At 45.2% G+C, this 21,233-nt stretch overlaps 1 protein-coding gene across 1 annotated transcript in view; it reads right to left on the bottom strand.

The window, feature by feature from the left end:
• Positions 1-5,754, bottom strand: part of TESPA1 (thymocyte expressed, positive selection associated 1) — a 913,752-nt gene extending 907,998 nt beyond the window's left edge. Inside the window, exon 1 of the mRNA XM_069653203.1 lies at positions 5,449-5,754. The gene's annotated coding sequence lies outside the window, so the exon portion shown is untranslated. The remainder of the gene's footprint in view (positions 1-5,448) is intronic.
• Between the last annotated feature and the right edge of the window lie 15,479 nt (positions 5,755-21,233).

The following is a 21,233-nucleotide window of genomic DNA, read 5'->3' as shown; positions in this document are numbered from 1 at the left end:
CCAGAATTTGATTTCTCACAGCACGTTTCACAGACCTAATGTCTGAGGTTGGGTTTGGGGCAGATGGAGCAAAGGGCCTGTACTGAAAATGTGCCTTACAGTGTGACAAAAGCAGAACCTCCCATTCCACCCTGCTGCCCCCCCTCGTCCCCACTTCGGGCATGTTTGGTATTCAACAGTTTGCTGTACAGTCGTACTAAGGCACTGGGGACAACATATAAATCCTTGGAGAAATAGGTTAGCAAAAAGGGTATGATTATAGCTTTTTTTTTCTCAACTTGAATGAAAGACTAGACATACCAGAATGGCATTCAGCGCAGGACATATTAAAAGCATATGAGTGCTTTAAATGCATTTTCAAGACTTTAAGACTCATAACAAAAGCTGTGTGAAAATGTAACCCAGATGTTTTTCATTGTTTGATTAAGTAATGCTTAAAATGGGCCTCATGACGAGTTGGGCATTAATAGCCCTACCGCCAAACCCCCCGGCGCTAATAGTGCGGGATCACGGGTTTGGCGGAACGGGTATTGCTCATTCCCCACTGAGCTTTAAGGGTTACCGCCAAACTCGTGCTGAGGCCCATTGTGTGGGGAACAGTATTTGGTGGCAAATAAATCGACATGAAAAGAGAGAAGATACTTTAAAACTTTGTTTTTGTGTGACATGTTAATTCTCATGAACGAAAGCATAGGTTTGGGTAGCTAACACGCGCTTGGTGTTTGCTTTCAGAATAAAAATGCCCCAATTGCAGCTCTCCTCATGTTAAGACTTATTAAGCTCTTGTGGAAAACAATGGTTAATGAAATGAACCATCTGATAGAAATGGCTTCCTTTTTAAATGATGCAGCACAGCAAGGGCAGCGTGAAGTACTTGGCAACTTCTACGGACCATTTGCCGCGATGTGGGAAGGCGGGTGGGGGGAGGGTGTATTTATGTCGTGGCCCATTTGGGGAGGTGGGAGCAGGACCTCGATCATCATGTACAGGACACAGTATCATCCTGGAACCAGCGTAGCCCCTGCGGCAATACACTGTATTATTAATGTGTGTACGTGTAGCAGGCTGACAGCTAGTGCCTGTGAGGCTCCCGTGAGCGTGTGGGCTTGGGCGACTGCACAGACTGCGCATGCGCAGCTCCATCTTTGAACTGGCCCAGAATTCATGGCTGAGAGGGCACCTGATATCTAACCTGCAACACTCTTTTCTATTGTAGCATTGTGAGCAGCTAGCAGCTTCGCAGACGTGTGTACCCCCTTCCTGGCTCACGGCATCTCCCATAATTCCATGTTTTAGGTAGGCCAACGCATCACATTTCTAACCCTAGCACCCCAATACCAACACTGATAAACAATAAGCAACTGGGCAAATATACCACAATACTACCGCATCATGTCTCTGTCTATCTTAGGACTGGGGCGCCTTCAAAGCTCTGCAGATGTTCCTAAAACCTGAGACACAGCACCCCCATTCTATTCCAACCATAGCAACAATATGCAGATATGCCGGTTGCCCCCGACATAATACTCACCTGTAGCACCTCCAGCCACTCCAATTGTTGAATCTACACACAGCTCTGTCAATGCTCCTCAGTGGCAGAGCACCCGGCCCAGTGGAGTAACCTTGCTGAAAATGTTGGGGGGACATGACATCTGCAAAAAAGGTGCCCCAGCCAAATGAATGGGGACAAAATGGTGTGCCATGAAAGTTGGGGGGGACAAACACACTCGTACCCCCCTTAAATTACGCCCATGCACCCACCTGCGTATTCCTGATGCTGTCCATCCCCTGATTTTCCGGGTCTGTTTCACACACACATCTCTTCCCAGGCAACCCCATCCTGCACTATAGCATCCCTGCTGCCCACTTAGTCTCTCTGACTCACAGATCTACCAATTCATCGCAATGCTGACATGCCGCGCCGCGGCTATTTTAGTTTGGGTACCTTCACATATAGGGTGACCAGATTTAAAAAGTAAAACACTGGGACATGGCAACTAACATAAAAGTAGGACTAACTCTTTAAAGTGGTTGTCAAGGCACTACACATTAGCTTGAGAAAGGGGAACGGAGCACTAAATACTGGGACAGTCCCAGCAAAACCGGGACGTCAGGTCACCCTAGTCACATAGCTCTGTCAATGCACCTCAATCTTGACATACTACAACCATTAATATTTCAATACTTGGGCCAACAGGCAGCTCTTCTGTTGCTAATCAATAAACACCTGTACCTACAATTCCACTTTTGAAGACAATGTTGCAGCATTTGGTTCAATAAATGCACCCAATCGGGACACGCAGAGTCCCTGGTTGTTCTGACCGAGCTCCTGCAAAATGCCCCCCGCTCCCGCACACACAAGGGATCTAAGGGGAGAAAGAGAAAATCTCCTACGTACCTTGTAGAGGTGAGTTGGAGATGGATTATCGATGTGGGGGTGGAGGAAGGAGAGAAGTCCGCCCCAAACGTCAGCTTGCATTCGTTGACCAATGAGGAAAGATAAACTACTGTGACCACCCACAAGCCCACTTAATGCTCTCTACACTATGAACACAATACGAACATCATAAGTACATAGAGGTTGAGTCCTACTGGTGCTTGCCAACCACTGCAACCAAAACAAAAGCCCAACTTTCTCTGACAGCACATTGCACATCAGTGCAGCATAACACCTCTGAACCCGTCTTTTCCAGTGGTCAAAGTGTTTTTGCACACAAGTAGCGGAACTATGCAACGCCATGCCACCTCTCATGCACAGTACAAACCCCCAAACACATGCGCCTGCTGTTTAAGGGAACGTTCAGTGCAGTGAAGTGCACGTTTCAACTGCTTCCTACACTATTATTAAAAAAAAACAAAAATCATTCTGGCATGGTTTCTTTTTAAAAGAAAATTATAGGAACAGTAAAACTTTTAAAAAGAAAAGTAGAGGAGCACCGCTCCCAATCGCTCGTATCCACTTTGCGAACTGGTCCTTCCACTTCCCACGTTCCTACTCATCTCTGTCATGAAATGTACTTCTTACTGGTCTCTGTCATCAAATGTACTGATATACAGACAACTTAATTGTTTGCTGTTAGAATCCAGGGCACGGGATTGAAACTCAGCGGGGACTCTCAGCCTGTTAACCATCCGAGATTGATATTTTGTAGTTGTATTTGTTGTAAAGGCTGTGTTTAGGGCCTAATTCACAAAAATGGTTTTGCATTGGAAAGTCCCATTGAAAACAATTTTGTAAATGAGCCCTTCGTGTTTTGCGCAAAAACGCTAGAGCAATGTCCAAGAATAGGATAATTGCCACATGTCCTGGTGTTAATGAGGGTTTGAGAAAAACAGAATGTAGTGACATGTAAATAGCATGACAACTGTCCACATCCAATATGATGAGCAGCATCATCACGGGAAATAGGCCAGAACAAGACTTGTCTTGCCAGAGCGCTGCCCTGTCCCCAAACCCTGGGGTTTGCCCACAAGATTCACGGATCTGCTCTGAAGCCGCATTATTGCACAGACGCGCAACCCTCATTTCAACAAAGCAGCAGTCTACTCGTTGAAGTACGTGTTGCTCATCGGTGTGATAACCAGCGATGGATATTGGCCCGGCTCTTGCTGGGTCTATGGTCTGGCATCATATGTCACCCTGGATATTGGGCCGGCTCTTGCCGGCCTGAGGTCCGGCATCATTTGTCACCCCAGATCTCAGACCGGGCCTGCCTAAGCCCTGACAATGCTTTAATCTCTATTTCTGTAAAACGCTTGAAAGGCTGCCTGACCAGCAACCTGAACAACTCTCTTTGGAGTCTGGCTCCCTCTAGTGGACACCAGAGGAACCTCTGACTGCTAGCATCATTATTTTATTTATTTGTTCATTTATAAAGCACTCCTGACCCTTAGGTATCTGGGCGCATACAAGAAAGCTTACATTGCAGTTACAGTTACAAGCTGGCAAAATGGCAACTACCTACAAGAGAATGTAGTTGCAGGAAGATGGCATAAATCATCACATTAAATGTCACAAAATATTAAGTATATTAAACTTTGCAGGTTATATAGCAAGTATATTGTAAGAGTGACCCGGAGCGCGTTTGCTAGACCACATATAAGTGATGAAGTGCATATGGCTTATGTGCGTTCTTGTGTGAACAGCCAGCTTTTTACTTTTTTCTTGAAGCCCCAGAATGACGGTTCAGCTCTTAACTCTACTGGCATGGAGTTCCATAGTTTAGCGGCTAATACAGGAAAGCTGTTGCCCCTGCTTTCTGTAGCTTGAATTTGGGAACTTGGAAATCATTAAATGTTGGTGTGAACTGGCCAGCTCTGTGGGCGGTGACACACACATAGAGAGCCCCGCCTCGCTCTTGCCACCCTAATAAACAATGGCAAGAAAAGTACAGTGTTGAACATCCACATCAACTGGATGGGCTTCTCCTGAGTACAACCCTAGGATTTGGAAGTCACGGGTTCTAATCCATCCGTCCAAACTAATGGAGCCATATCTGTTAAAAGTAGCAGCTATTGTTGAAGTGTCAAAGAACACTTTGGTTTGTATGATATGATACATCATTTATAACGCGACTGTACACAGGAGTTTCTAGGTGCGATATGTAGTGCATATCAAGCTTATACTACGGGCGCAGGGAGGCGTATGTGCAGTGCGCAGAGAGCCATTGGAAGAACTGGCTCTCGGTAGGCTTGCCCCAAAGTCTGAAAAACGCACACTAATGATGTGATGTTAAACAATGGTTTGAGTTCATTCAAGTATTTAATGATGAAAATTATATTTATAACAAACACTTTGAGCAGAATTCCGCTGCCAACTGACCCCCCCCCCCCTCAGAATTACACCTTTACTGAATTGCCGCTATAAGACATATTTCAAGTGTCAAATTTTGGATATTGTTTTGTTCCAATAATGCTCTTTGCTTATATACAAATCACCAGGATTGGGTTCTATGAAGAGATACTGTATTGCATGACCTGGCCTGGGCACCCCCCCACCCCCCCCCCCACCTTGGGCCCTGCTCCCTCCTCCCCACGGCCCCGCCCCTCCTTGGAAAGGGTTCCCACAGTACATGTTCCATTTCCAGCACTGAGCAGCATTACATCGTGTAATAGACCAGCTGTTATTTACTGATTCAGAAATGGAGAACCCTTCCGTGCCAAGTGCCTCACGAAAAATAAACGATTCTATCATATCCAGTGACTCTCCCTGGCCGCCCACTGTGTTGATGGGAAGTGTGAATGTGCCTTGCAGGCACGTGCTCTGCTTGCCACTGCCTCACTGATCCCCTTATTTCCTCATCTGTATTCTCCCTCGGTTTTATTTGGGGAGGTACTTCCTGCGTTACTGCATGCCCTGACACAATTTCAAGGCCGATACTTGAATAAGAAAACACGCCAAGCTTCCATAAGATGCAATACAAAATCAGAGGTTTCGTTTCTACTCACCATCCCCTGAGACTTGAGCAGCCTACATAGACCTCCTATTGCCCTGCTCGTCCGCCAGGCGCCCCATCACTCAGATATCGTTCTGGCGAGGTTCCATCACTGCTCACACTCTCTCCTTCTCGGCTCCATGACATCAGCACGGAAAGAGGAAGTAGGTCGTTCGCTTTCAGGAGGGGCGAAACGTGCTACAGTTAGACACCCACAACCTCCGGTGGAGCTCTGTGCACAAAACAAAACAGAAAACAAGCGTGAGGCAGGTACCAAAACCCAGCCCTAGCCTGTTCTGAGAAGTGCAGCTGTCTCAAGTGTTCCTTCAAATGAAAGAAAAGCTCTTCAACGCCCTCGGTTTTTGTTACCACCCCAGTGATGTTTACACCCACTCTCTTCCTGGAGCATTCTTTGTGCACAAACATCTGGAAGCAAAGGCAACGCCGGAGACACAGTAGCTTCTCTGAGACAGCTTTCCAAACAATAAAACACAAAGCAGCTTGTCACTGGGGAAGAGGCAGTTAATGTTACCTGCCGCCTGCTGGTCTAGAACTGTAAAAGCAGACTGGACGCACAGAGGCAGCTGCTCACCTTTAAAAGAGGTGGGGGTCTAACACTTTGCTCGCATGGGGCAGAGCGAAAACTATCCCTGAAACCCGCCCCTTCCAAGAAAATGTTTTCAACAACGGGGCAAACACGGTTCATTTTGTATCCACACGTTGGAAAGAAATTGGATCCAAAGTCGTAGGATTTATAAGCAGTTCTGGGGAAAACACAAAATAGTCCAATACTTCAGGCGACATGAGCTTTCTTCAGAAGACAAACATTTCTGTGCCCACTGCCCAGACAAATGTGTGACCCACATTGCGAAACCAGTGCAGGATACACTGTGCTACTATGCCACTAACACACAGTAACACAGTACAGATATATACATCCTGTATAAGAAACGTTACTCATTTTATGTCTTGAGCTTTAGGTGTTGCAAAATGACTATTAGAGTAGCCAAAGTCGCATGCTATGCAACGAAAACCCAGCTAAGATGCCGTAGAGCGTTGTGCAACTGTAAATTGAAGTGTGACGAAACAACATTAATATTATACGTGATTGAAGCCAACTGGCATCAAGTGATACAATACATGAGCATCGCTATTTTGGTTCCTTATTTGATGGGTGAAATTGATAATCTGTGCAACACCTGACACGTGTTTCGACCTTACAAGGTCCTCTCAAGGTCAAAAGAATGTTTGCAAACTCCAAATCATTAAATCCAATGTCCTGCTTCCAAAAGATCACTGATACGCCACTTAACTAAAACACAGGTCATATGTTTTCAATTGCTTCTGTGTGCCATAAACAGTCACTTATTAAATCTTGATTTCTTCATACACGCTAAGTGAGTTATACCCAGCTCTCAAACCGGCTCAGATGTGGTGTTCTGCATGTTACCACGGAAACTGGACAACGCTTTTAATAATAGGGAACCAAAGAAGCTATTGTCATTTATTGATTCACTAGATGCCACTTGGCTTCTATCACGCAGTGTTGTGCTTTCGCAGAAGTGGATAGAGCGCATTTTGGTCAGGGCAACCATTTCTCTAAGTCATACCTGCATCCAGATCTGTGCTGCTCATCATTTGGTTGAATCAAACCTCGGAAAGCCCAGTTTGTTGTTGTGTGGTTATCATTATTATTATCATTATTATTATTTTTATTATTATATTTATTTAGCACATACGTTACTTTTTGAAGCAACAGAACACTTTACAATTATAGGGGGAAGAGCACAGTGACGGAAGCAGAGAAAGAGGGACTGGGGAGTTAAGAGTAGGAAAGTACGGGCAAATGTAAAATTCCCTTAGGATGACAGTGAAGCATCGAGAGATCTAAGTACTTAATGTCTCTGACGCTCTGAGAGAAAATCCCAGAACAACAGGTTCTTCAGTTCTTTCTTTCCTCTGTGATGATGCAGGTGAGTTGCACCTAGTCTGGCCATGCCCCCAACCGTTCCCGAGCTTGAAGGAAAATACAAGTTGAGAAACCTCAGACGGCAGCCCAAGCACCAAGGTCAATGTGCAAAAGGGAGCTCTGCCTAAGAGTTGATACCGCACCAGATAGCGGTTCCCAGGGCACAGCGTGCAATTATTACGTTAATTAGTTTCTATTGGTAGAAGTGAGAAAATAGACATATCTTTGAATGCCAGGTGCAAGTAGCTTCCATGCCAAATGATCCCATAATGAAGGAACATATAGGGCCCCAAGTGGCCACGGAAGAAAGGCACACACAGATTAGGACAGTAGGAAATCCAATATATGGGCACACATTATTTTAGCACATGTGTCCCACATCACGTGGTCAGAACATTGACCAATGTATTCAATGCCCGATTAGATAGCACACCTATTAAGCTCATTGTGCATCTAGGGAAGCAGACAATATACAAAGGCCACAAGAATGTCTGGAGGAGAAAACCACACCCTTTTCTTGCGGGTTGCGTTTTCACAACAAAACTCTGTGACTTACCTTATCCAACCTGTGTCGTAATGCTCCCAAAAAATGGCAGATTCAAGACTTATTCGCTATCCAAATAGCATTTAATGAGCAGCATTATTGTTTATTAGGAGCACTTCATCGTATAATAATGCTCACTGGTCATCACAACTCACAGTTCCTACAATCTGTGCTAACATTAAGTGCCAGACAATGTTGTTGTTTGCTGTACTTTGCAGACTTATATTTCATTGGCATGTACTGAACCAGCAGCAAATGAACAAACAGATACATCTTCAAAGCACATGGAAGCAAAGAGAACATGCCACCCAAACCAGCTTTCACTTTAATCATTTTTGTACCATATAGGAAAATAAATCATTTTAGTCTAATTATTCCTTACAATTAATGACTTTGTGGTGCAATTAAGATTTATCTCAATCAGGTAATATGGGATGGAATAAGGACATGGACCTGTTCAAATGGCATTGGGCAAAGAACATTCAAGACATGCCACCCATTTTCTTTGCCTCCTTTAGTAGTCCTGCCCATTACATGCCACTCTATTATGGAAGTAAAATGAACACAAACCACATAAACAAACAAACACCATATTAGCCCACCGCCCAAATCTAATCCAAGCCACCTCAAATTTACCTCCGCTTTATATCCACTTGTAGAGGAGCAACTACATGCCTCTGCAGGAAACCCTGCCTCTATCTACTATATGTTGGAAGCCTGACATCAAGCTGTGTTTGACATCAGCAGTTGTGCCAATAATGCAATGTATGTTCGAAAGAAGATGCCCATTGAGACAACACTATCAGATATATCCCCGAATGGGTGACAATTTGAGGAGGAACTCCCTGAAGGAATATGAGAAGGAGCAAAGAAAAAAAGCCTGTGATGTCATAAAAGAGTATGAATGACGTCTCGGGATACTAGCTGAAGAAGATGTACAGATCCTGAAGTGACTAATGACAAAGTAAAGAATCAAGTGAACCTTTAAATACGAAAAAGAAGATTACACATGCACAAAGTGCTGCAGAGAATCAACTGTTCAATAATTGTACATACGCTGAAACACAAGTAGAATAGGTCATCATAGGAGCTGGCTATATATAGTGAATAGAGTGCAGGCAAAGCTGTCAGTGTATAAAAGATGGTCATTGGTATCATGAATTTTAGTAAGCCAGGACCCATGAAGAAGGAATGGAAAACTTTGTCGCAGCAGGAGTTAGCTGACTCGTGAAGCTGCATGGCAAGGTTGTCTGGCCTGGAGTCGAGACTGAAGCAGCCACAGTCAGCTATCTATTGTGGAAAGGAACAAATGTGCAAATGATGAATCATCCCTTGTTAAGGTACAAGGAGAGAACACCAAGAGTGCCAAGCTTTATTCATTTAAGACATTTAAAACCTGCAAAATGGACCATAGAAAGGGACATTTCAAACTCCAGTGGGGGTAGGGTGAAATATAAAACATGTAGTCAGGACTATGTAAGGTAATGCCTCAAACACTATATAGGGTAAAAAAAGTAAAGGCGATCGAAGAAGGGAGCACAGTGTTTTATAATGTGCAAATGTCTGACTAGTCTAAAGGTTGTTTGTTGAATAAAGTATCGGGGATTGATAATAATTGTGAAAGAGTTGAGAAGGTAACAGTGATGAAAAGATAGTGTAGCAAAGATGATTGGCGCCAATCAAAAGAATAGGTAGTCCAATAAAACAAGAGGATTGAGCAGCAATTGATGGTGCTTGCTCATACTTGTTGTTTTAAAAAAACATTGAAAATTGGTGATTTAAGCTGAGGTGAAAGGTTTTATTTGTAATGGTCCAGTAAGTATTGACAGTCAAGTAAGACTTCTCATCATGAGTGATACTCCTTTAATGCACCTATTTATAAGTTGATACAAGACAAGGAAGAAAAAAAGTGAGCAGTCGAAGTTTTCGACAGAAATAGACATGGAGATTAAGAATGGACAGGAGAAAAAGATAAGGCTGATGAGGTAGCACACATACAAAACAAATGGATGGGGGGACAGATATTATTCAAAATAGATGGGAAAAGTATCGAGGAAGTTAGACTAAGAGAAGACAAGGATGAACAAGAAACAAAGGATAAGGAACGAGAGAATAGATTAAAAGACGATGAGCAGAAAAGGGAAAGTAGGGAGCGACGAGAGCAGATATATCAGGAGGAACAAGACAAAATCAAAGAACAGGCAGAAGAACAGAGAAAGTATGACAAAAAGACAAAGAGTGATAGAAGAAAGGAACAGAAAGGAAAGAAAGAGAGAGGAGGAAGAAGCACACAGACTAAAGGACAAAAAAATTCAGAGATGAAGAGAAGAAGAAGAAAGGAGGGAAGGAGTAAGGAGAGGAGAAGAACAAATGCAAGAGGAAGAAAGAATTAGAAGGGATGCGAGAAAGCGAAGGGAAGTAGATGAAGAAATGGAATGAAAAAGGAGACAGCAAGGCTTATATGCCAGTGTCATGCGTAAGGAAAAAATGAGGACGAGTCCAGAAATACGATGGGACAGAGTGGAAGAGATTCTTCCAATAAAGGAAGTAATGCCAGCAGTATATAGTGTAGTGCTAGAAGAAGAAAGATTTGATGCAGACAGCATTGGAGAAAGGATTGATAAGGTCTATCAACAGTTAAAACGAAATAGCGAGTATGGAAGCCAAAGGAGTGATGATCAATCCCCAGTATCTCAATCACGAAGTGAGGAGGGAAACCTGTTCAATAATAAACAATGGATATTGTCTTTGAGCAGACTGAACTTAGACAAGGGTGAGGGGCATGATAGTCACATAAATTGGGGCCTAGATATGTCAGACAAGGATAGAGAGTCCACTCTTGGGGCAGAAGGAGGGAAAGAGTGTGCCCCTGAAGGAAGTCTGCAAATGGATAAGGAAGTGAGATGGTCAAATTTGGAACAGCCTAAATATAGAACGCCAGATCCCATAGCATATTCTGACCTTGCTCGAGGACAACCACATAGTGAGAAGGGAGAGTCTCCAACATATGTAAGTAGGTTGAGGTCATTACTGGCAAGGAGACAGACAGGAACAATTATTCCTGCCATGGATAGACTAATAGTTGGATCTGATTATGGGACAGGGTTTACACTGTCCTCCTTGTTAGAGAAAGGGGGATCAAGACTGCAATACATTACATTGTCTCAGATGGACAAGGATAACTTAAAATGTAAGCTCCCTAGTTTGTCGTTGGGGGCTGAGAAATGGATATATGAATTAGAGAAAGTGACAAGGGGAAATATGCTGGCTATAGGGGACATAAAAGGTCTCCTGGCAGCCATTCTTGGAGAGAGGGCTGAGGACACTTGGAGAAGAGTGGGATATGCAGCTGTGACTGCACAAAACACACCGCATGATGGAGCGCCTTTTAACAATTGTAGTGTAGATGTTTGGCGGGCTCTCAGTGTACAGTATCCTGATACATCAGATATGGTTGCAATTAGGACACGGAAAATGAAAGAAGATGAAGACCATATTCCTTACATTCGGGATATTCAGGAGAAATGGCAGCAAGAAACTCGCAAGCCGTGGGAAAAGACAGTGGTGATATTTTATTATATTTTATGTCAAGGGTTGCCTGAGCCAATACAGAGGCAGATGAAAAAACAAGTGGGGAGGGAAGCGAAGCCATGAGCTGAGATTCAGTTGACCATAGTACATCATTGTTGGTTATTACAAGAGAAAAACAAGAAGAAAGATGAGAGTAGGAAAATTGAGGAAGCCAAGTTAGTTCAGAAAGAATTGTCAAAATTTGCCATAGAAGGGGCGTATTGACAGGCGGCAAAAGATTGGGAATGCAGGAAGCAATAGGTACATCACAGGTGAATAATTTGCAGCCAATGGAACAAGGTGGGTATGGGTTTACACCACAAGGAAGATGTATGGGTTAGAGAGGAAGAAGTGTCATGATCTCTGCTTCCAAGAGATCAGGACTTGCCCGACTCCCTTGGAAGCAGACCCATAACCCCGGTTCCGAGTGCCAGCCAGTCCCAATTAGGACCTTTTGGACCCTGTCCTGGCGCCAGTGGCACCAGGCTCATAAAGATGCCCAGTCCCAGCGCTGGAAGCGCCAGGCTCAAAATGCTTGGGTGGACTTACCTGCAGCAGACCATGCTGCTTACTTACCTGCCAGATGAGCCCCTGATCCTCTTCTGTTTGGGACTACTTTTCCTGTTGGGTGGGGCAGGAGCCACTCCCTAGGTTCAGAACACTGGAACTCTTCTGGAAAGCAGGAACTCTTTTCTTACTTAGGCGAGGCTGTGGAAGGAGACACCTAAGCACTACAGGAGGCTATTTAAACCACACCCGATGGATGAATCTTGCTTTGCGTTATTCTGCATTCTCTGCAGCAGAACGCTCATCGTGTCTTCTGCTTCTGATCCTGGGCCTAATGGAACAAAGGCTTACCATCCTGGAATCCAGTCTTCAGCAGCACCTGTAAAGACAAAGAAAGAACAGGTTAGCACTACGGTCTTCAGTGGCAGCGCATCTCTTACCTGGTCCATCGGCTGTCACCAACGCCTCGCGCTGCATTCCGGCATCTGAAAGACAAAGGTTTACCTGCTCTTCGCATGCTCCGGAGGTCTTCGCACTGCATTCCGGCATCTGAAAGACAAAAGCTTACCAGCTCTTCGCACGCTCCGGAGGCCTTCGGCGCTGCATCCCGCATCTGAAAGACAAAAGAAGGTGCGTTTAAAGACATTGGGCAACTTTATTACTCACGTGCCATTACTCCTTCCCACGCCGAATCCAGTGGGTATTCCAGCACCCTTCAGCTTCTCTAAAGCTCCGAACTTGTACCTGCAAGATAAAAGGGACAGTTAGTGCGCATCGTGAAGCAGGCTCCAAGCGCTTACTTACGTGCTTCCAGGCGCTTCTATTCCTCACGTGGGTTCGATCCTCAACTCTCATCAGCCCGCCATCCGCCATCGCCGGAGCCCTGCAAAACAAGAGATATCATTACAAAAGACTTTTAAGACATTTGAAGTGCCCAGAACTTACCGTTCGTGCAGTTAACGACGGACAGCAGTCCTCTGAGGTCAAGAGGCCTGCACCCTTATCCAGTGAAGAAACTGGTTACGGCACCCTGCCCCGAGGCAGATGGAGAGCTCGGCGTTCACTTACCTAAGACATCTTACTCTTCGAGTCAGACATACAGTGCACAGAGGTCCAGCCCAAAGAGCCAACCGTGTGTTACACATCACCTTTGAAGATATGGCATTCACCCAGTCAAGACCGGCGCCTCTGCGGGAATCAGGTGAGCATTACAGAACGCAAAGCCTACCGCAAAACTCCCACCCAGGCGCTATGAAAACCTCGGATACCGACCAGCTAGCCCAGTTACTTGGGGAACTAAGAGCAGAAGTGCATGCAGCCCGTCAGGAAACGAATGCTCTAAGAAGGGAACTGATTATTTCCAAGGAGCGAACAGACGATCTCGCTAGACAATTGCTACAGTCACAAGCCGGACAAACTCCGTTACCCGCATCAGGGGCAAATCTTCCTTCAACATCCTCTACGAACCCAGTGCAGATCAATCTACCTGGGAATGTACCTCTGGCTCCGCCCGAACGATTTTCAGGTGACCCAAAGAGGTTTGCAGTATTTATTAATCAGTGCCGGTTGCACTTCTTATGCCGGCCAGCAGCTTTTCCAACTGATCAAGCTAAGGTAGCTTTCGTGCTTTCGTACCTTAGTGACAATGCGGCAGACTGGTTGATCCCTCTAGTTAATCAAGATGATACAGTTCTCCATGATTTTCAAGCTTTTCAGCTCAGTATGGAAAAACTGTTTGCAAGACATTCACAGGGGCAGGCCTTGGACAATGAGCTCCTTTCATTGCGACAGGGTAATCAAGACCTTTTGGCTTATATTGCGTCTTTCAACAGACTGATAGTGGAAACTCGATGGCCTGAGGACAAAAGGATTACGCTGTTTTATAGAGGTCTACGTGGAGAGCTCAAAGATGTGTTAGCCCAAGTAGTGAATCCCCCGCAAGACTGTTCAGACTATATTGACTTAGTCGTTCAAATTGACCACAGACTGCAGAACAGGAAGGCCGATCGTTCCAAGTTTGATGCTCGAGTATTTTCCAAACCACCAACTCCTACCAAAGGAGTAGACTCCGGGGAACCCATGCAAATAGGGGGCCTGAAAGGACCACTAACACAAAAGGAGCGGGAAAGGAGAAAACAGCTGCAATTATGCCTCTATTGCGGAAACTCGGGGCACTTTCTTCGAGACTGTCCGGTGAAACCAGCCAAGAAGGCAGTAGGAGCTGCAGTTACCAGGGTCACAAACTCTGAGCAGGGAAACGACCTCACCCGACAAGAATAGAGGTCCTCTTGCCGAGCGTTAAAACCAGTTCCGTGACCTCGCATTTCGTGATACCTATGGTCCTCATTAGCCCTGAACATCCGGATCGATTACATGCGATTGAAGCTTACGTCGACAGCGGTGCCATCGGCAATTATGTGGATCATGAAATGGTTTTGAGGATGAATCTGACTCTTTGTCCAAAGGCTGTAAAGGACGTCATTACTACGGTGGATGGTACGGAGATAGCCTCCGGACCAGTAACGCATACCACCCAAGAAGTGATGCTAGTAAGTCAAGATGGACACCATGAGAAGATCGTGTTCGATGTGATCAAAGCCCCTCAGTTCCAGATTATTCTAGGAATTCCTTGGTTAGAGAAGCACAATCCTCAGATCGATTGGCGAGCAAGAACGGTTCAGTTTCCAGAATGTGTCTCTACCTGTCACCCTCGACCTGGTGTTGCACTGGCAGCAATTTCCTCGGAGGCTCCCCAGTTACCTCCTGAATACCTAGAATTCCAAGATGTTTTCCGGAAGGATCAGGCTAACTCTCTACCTCCTCATAGGTCTTATGACTGCCAGATAGACCTGATACCTGGATCTACTCCTCCTTGTAGTAGAATTTATGCCCTCACCGAGCCTGAGAATCTTCACCTCCGACAATACCTGGATCAATACCTAGCGAATGGGTTTATTCGTCCTTCCAAGTCCCCTGCTTCCTCAGCTTTGTTCTTCGTCCCAAAAAAAGAAGGGGACCTTAGAACTTGTATAGATTATCGCGCCCTGAACCAGATCACCGTTAAGAATAGATATCTGTTACCTTTAATCCCTGAACTCCTGGACCAAGTCAGAAAAGCATGCATATATACAAAGCTGGATCTTAGAGGAGCCTACCACTTGGTACGAGTAAAAGAGGGCGATGAATGGAAGACGGCCTTCCGCACCAAGTATGGGCTATTTGAATATCAGGTCATGCCCTTCGGACTTTGCAATGCCCCGGCCGCCTTTCAATATTTTATGAACGATGTCCTCAGAGAGCTCATAGATGTGTGTGTTGTTGTTTACATTGATGACATCCTCGTTTATTCTTCATCGGAAACTGAACATCGGAAACACGTGAAAATGGTCCTCGAGAGATTGCGTCAACACAAACTTTTCGCTAAGTTGGAAAAATGTGTTTTCAACGTGACTGAAGTTGAATTCTTGGGATTCATATTATCACCTAGCGGAGTGCGTATGGATTCAAAGAAGGTCGATGCAATTCTCAAATGGCCATCGCCATCCTCCGTAAAAGGTGTTCAAAGCATGTTAGGCTTCGCTAACTTTTACTGCAGGTTTATCCCTGAATTCTCTCGAATAGTCCAGCCCATCACCGCCTTGTTAAAGAAAAACAAACGTTTTGAATGGTCTACCGAGGCGGAACAAGCTTTCCAGAATTTGAAGACTAGATTTATCTCTGCACCGATCTTAAAACATCCTCGCCCAGAACTCCCCTACATCGTTGAAACTGATGCTTCGAGCCTAGCCATGGGAGCAGTTCTATCACAAAAGGACCCAGTAACCAATCAGTTGCATCCCGTGGCATTTTGGTCCCGCAAATTCTCGCCTCCTGAAATCAATTACACTATTACTGATAAGGAACTTCTTGCTATCAAGTCCGCCTTTAAGGCTTGGCGGCATTATCTTCTGGGGGCCCGACACACCGTTACTGTGATTACAGATCACCGAAACCTGCAATATTTGAAAACCGCAAAAGCTCAATCCTCTAGGCAACTACGTTGGGCACTATTCTTTGCCGAGTTTGACTTCATAATTACCTATCGACCTGGTACAAAAAACGGTAAAGCTGATGCCCTTTCTCGGATGGGAGTGGAAGAACATTTGATCAATCATAAACCTGTACCTATTATTCCTGAACAAAGAATTCTAGGTGTAATCGCCACACAATCCATAGAGGAAGTTAAGGATAAAGCCAGGCTACTGGTAACTCCAGCAGACATACAGAATTGGCATCTGCAGGGAAAGGACTTTACGGTGAAGGACAACCTATTATATTTCCAAGAACAGTTATAACTGCCCAGCACAGATTTACAGAAAAAGGTAATCTCTTGTTATCACGATTCTTTAATGGAAGGACATCCCGGTATGACCAAGACCTCGGAAAAGATCAAGCGCTACTTCTGGTGGCCGTCTTGGAAAAAAGATATCAGAGACTTTATAATGTCCTGTGGAGTATGCGCTCAAAACAAGAGTCAAAAGGAAAAACCAGCCGGCCTCTTACGCCCTATTGACATCCCACCTCGCCCTTGGCATACGCTTTCTATGGACTTCATCACCGATCTACCTCCATGCTCCGGATACAATACGATCCTAGTAATCGTGGACCTATTCTCCAAGATGGCGCATTTCATTCCACTCAAAGGCTTACCAACAGCAGCAACTCTGGCCCGAGAATTTCTCGAAAACATCGTCCGACTGCACGGTTTTCCTTCAGTTCTAATTTCGGTTCGAGGTAGTCAATTTATTTCTCATTTTTGGCGAAGTTGCTGTCGGTCGGCTCAAATTGATGTGAGACTTTCGACCAGCCACCACCCTCAAACCGATGGACAAACCGAGAGGACCAATCAAACTCTGGAACAGTATTTGCGCAGCATACTACAACAAACTGAAAAAACTTGGAAAGATATCCTTTGGATAGCCGAATATGCCTACAATAACTCTGTCCACTTGGGAACGGGGAAGACCCCGTTTTTTCTTTTATACGGTAGTCACCCTCGAACCTCGGAGTTGGATCCACTCCAAGATCTTGGAACACCAGCAGTAGACCACCTGCATTCTACAATCACCCAAGCCTTTAAGGAAGCCGTTTCTCACCTTCAAAGGGCTAAAGAACAATACAAGAAAGTAGCAGACCAACATCGGAAGGAAGCCCCCCAATATCAAGTAGGAGATCAAGTCTGGTTATCCACCAAATATCTACCTCTAAAAGGACCACGCACATTCAACCCAAGATACCTTGGTCCCTATTCCATCACTACCATAGTAAATCCAGTAGCGGTCAAGTTGGACTTGCCCCCTCACATGAAGATACATCCGGTCTTCCACGTCTCTCTATTAAAACCAGTGCAACCTCAAACCCGACTAACTAAATCTCCAAAACCTATTTTAGTTGATGGAGAACCCGAGTTTGAAGTCAAAAGCATCCTGGATTCCAAGATCTCCAAATCTAAACTATTTTACCTGATTGACTGGAAAGGCTACGGTCCCCAAGAAAGATCCTGGGAACCTGCAGAATATGTCCACGCGCCTCGTCTAATCAAAAGATTTCATCAAACATTTCCTAACAAGCCCAAACCCCCGGAGAAGCCCGGTTTGGGAGGGGCCTTGAGGGGGGGTGCTGTCATGATCTCTGCTTCCAAGAGATCAGGACTTGCCTGACTCCCTTGGAAGCAGACCCATAACCCCGGTTCCGAGTGCCAGCCAGTCCCAATTGGGACCTTTTGGACCCTGTCCTGGCGCCAGTGGCACCAGGCTCATAAAGATGCCCAGTCCCAGCGCTGGAAGCGCCGGGCTCATAATGCTTGGGTGGACTTACCTGCCGCAGACCATGCTGCTTACTTACCTGCCAGATGAGCCCCTGATCCTCTTCTGTTTGGGACTACTTTTCCTGTTGGGTGGGGCAGGAGCCACTCCCTAGGTTCAGAACACTGGAACTCTTCTGGAAAGCAGGAACTCTTTTCTTACCTAGGCGAGGCTGTGGAAGGAGACACCTAAGCACTACAGGAGGCTATTTAAACCACACCCGATGGATGAATCTTGCTTTGCGTTATTCTGCATTCTCTGCAGCAGAACGCTCATCGTGTCTTCTGCTTCTGATCCTGGGCCTAAGGGAACAAAGGCTTACCATCCTGGAATCCAGTCTTCAGCAGCACCTGTAAAGACAAAGAAAGAACAGGTTAGCACTACGGTCTTCAGTGGCAGCGCATCTCTTACCTGGTCCATCGGCTGTCACCAACGCCTCGCGCTGCATTCCGGCATCTGAAAGACAAAGGTTTACCTACTCTTCGCATGCTCCGGAGGTCTTCGCACTGCATTCCGGCATCTGAAAGACAAAAGCTTACCAGCTCTTTGCACGCTCCGGAGGCCTTCGGCGCTGCATCCCGCATCTGGAAGACAAAAGAAGGTGCGTATAAAGACATTGGGCAACTTTATTACTCACGTGCCATTACTCCTTCCCACGCCGAATCCAGTGGGTATTCCAGCACCCTTCAGCTTCTCTAAAGCTCCGAACTTGTACCTGCATGATAAAAGGGACAGTTAGTGCGCATCGTGAAGCAGGCTCCAAGCGCTTACTTACGTGCTTCCAGGCGCTTCTATTCCTCACGTGGGTTCGATCCTCAACTCTCATCAGCCCGCCATCCGCCATCGCCGGAGCCCCGCAAAACAAGAGATATCATTACAAAAGACTTTTAAGACATTTGAAGTGCCCAGAACTTACCGTTCGTGCAGTTAACGACGGACAGCAGTCCTCTGAGGTCAAGAGGCCTGCACCCTTATCCAGTGAAGAAACTGGTTACGGCACCCTGCCCCGAGGCAGATGGAGAGCTCGGCGTTCACTTACCTAAGACATCTTACTCTTCGAGTCAGACATACAGTGCACAGAGGTCCAGCCCAAAGAGCCAACCGTGTGTTACACATCACCTTTGAAGATACGGCATTCACCCAGTCAAGACCGGCGCCTCTGCGGGAATCAGGTGAGCGTTACAAGAAGAGGCGGATTTCAGAATAACCAAGGTGGGTTTCAAAATACAAAGAATGAGAACCAGAGTACTCAGGGAGAATATAACCAAGGAGGGAGTAATAGAAGAGTTCCTCCAGTATGTTGGAATTGTGGAATTACAGGACATGTTGTGCGCATATGTGGGAGCAAAGAGAATGTACAAAATGGCCAGTTTTACGAAGGGGGGACAGTTTATCCCCCACCATACAGCACACAGACCAGGGAGGGTTTTGCTCAAGATCACACATCTTATCAGGCACCAGCGCTGCAAATACAGCAGGTGCAACAGCAGGACAAGTACAAATGAATCTGCCACAAGGGCAGTCACAACAAGCCCCTATACAGACACAGCAGTATGAAAATTCAGGACAAGTATTAACACCTAGAATAGGAGGTGTCACTGTGGTAGGAGGAAATCCTTAGACAGGGACAGGGATGAGTTTGTATCCACAATAGGACAGCTCACAGACTGACTTTGTGTTCAGCACTAACAGTGACACCAGACCCCCAAGAGGAACCAAAGGTCGATGTGACGATAGGAGGCAAATCCTTTTCTTTTCGTGTAGACACTGGAACAACCTGTTTGTCTACATGAGAGGGAAAATATCCAATGTCAGGTATTGCCATGAATGCTCAAAAGTTCTCTGGAGCTACGGGTCGAGTTCCCTTTACTGATAAATAACCAGTCTCCAAAGGAGAATGTGACATGTCTGTTCCCCTGTTATACTTTTGACAGACACTGGTTAATATTTTAGGAAGTGATTTAATGATGAAGCATAACATGACAATTTCATTTACTGATCAGGTAATAGTGTGTGCCACTCCAGGAATACACTATTTTAACGTGGGAGAGTTTATATTGGCGTTCATAGGGCAAGTGGCTCTGCGAGGCATTCTAGTATATCCAGAGATTTTTCTATATGCGTTGAGCATTTTACTGACGTGGCTACCTGGCTTTGTGGGAAAGATTGTGAGAATACCTGATGAATTTTTATTCAGACCACAAATACCTATGGATGAGGAGGGTGGACAAACTATTCCTATAGAGTTGTAAGTAGCTATAGTAAGAAAGGAGATGTCAATGCTCAAAGGAATCGACGATGAGGGTAGACCATGCGGAACAGTGATGTCCTTTGAGGAAGGGTGCATATTGACTGACATAACTGATGACGATGTGTTCAGGAAAGACCGAAGAGATGACAAAGTGTTGTTCATCATAAGCATTACATACTGGATAAGGATAGAGAAAAGGGAAGTCCCACAATGAATGGCGATAATGTGGCAGTGACCAGCATTTTTTCATGAGGATCTTGAAAAGGTACTGAGTGCCCTGTGGACCACAAGCCCTTATGACATAGGTTTATTGAAAGGGGTAGGGGAGGTTAAAATAAAGCTTAAACCAGGAGTAATTCTACCCCGAGCAAAACAGTACCCCATGTCTCGAGAAGCTGATGAAGGTATATTTCAGACTATTTCAGCACTGATGAAACAGGGGATTCTGGTGCCATCAGAGTAATGTAATACAGCGGTGCATCCAATTAAAAAATCTAAAAGAGGGTCATGGCGATTTATCCAGGATTTGAAACCTCTGAACCAGATTGTAGATGCTGAGTTTCCTTTAGTTCCTAATCTGGCGACAATATTATGTAGTATCCCAGTAGAAGCTCGATACTTCATTGAGATTGATTTGAAAAAAATGTGTTCTTCTCGATCCCATTGCATAAGGACCCCCAAGACTTGACTTCATTTACGTTTTGCCAAAAAAGACTAAAACACACTTGTTTGCCTCACGGGTACTGTGAGTTCCCATCAATCTTTAACAGAGTCCTACAGATGGATTTAGGCAATATCGATCTCAAAAGTGTGGTGATACAATACGTAAATGACCTATTGATTTGCAGGAAACAGAAGATAAGTGCAGACAGGACTCTATTCGATTAATGACTATTTTAGCAGACAAAGGATATAAGTTGGACAATGAGAAGTTACAGTACTGTCAAGAAGAAGTGTTATGCATAGGTCAGTTGATTTTGCATAAATGAAAGAAAGTGACAGCTTTGAGAGCTGAGGCAATCATGAAAACATCAAAATCAAACACTGCAAGAGAAATGCAACAGATTCTGGGTTTGTGCAATTATGTTAGAACCTCAGTGTTTGATTACAGTCC

The sequence above is a fragment of the Ambystoma mexicanum genome, chromosome 3q (genome assembly GCF_040938575.1).
Source record: "Ambystoma mexicanum isolate Mex_15411 chromosome 3q, UKY_AmexF1_1, whole genome shotgun sequence".
NCBI classification, from domain to species: Eukaryota; Metazoa; Chordata; class Amphibia; order Caudata; family Ambystomatidae; genus Ambystoma; species Ambystoma mexicanum.
This window is presented reverse-complemented; position numbering and strand designations above follow the sequence as displayed.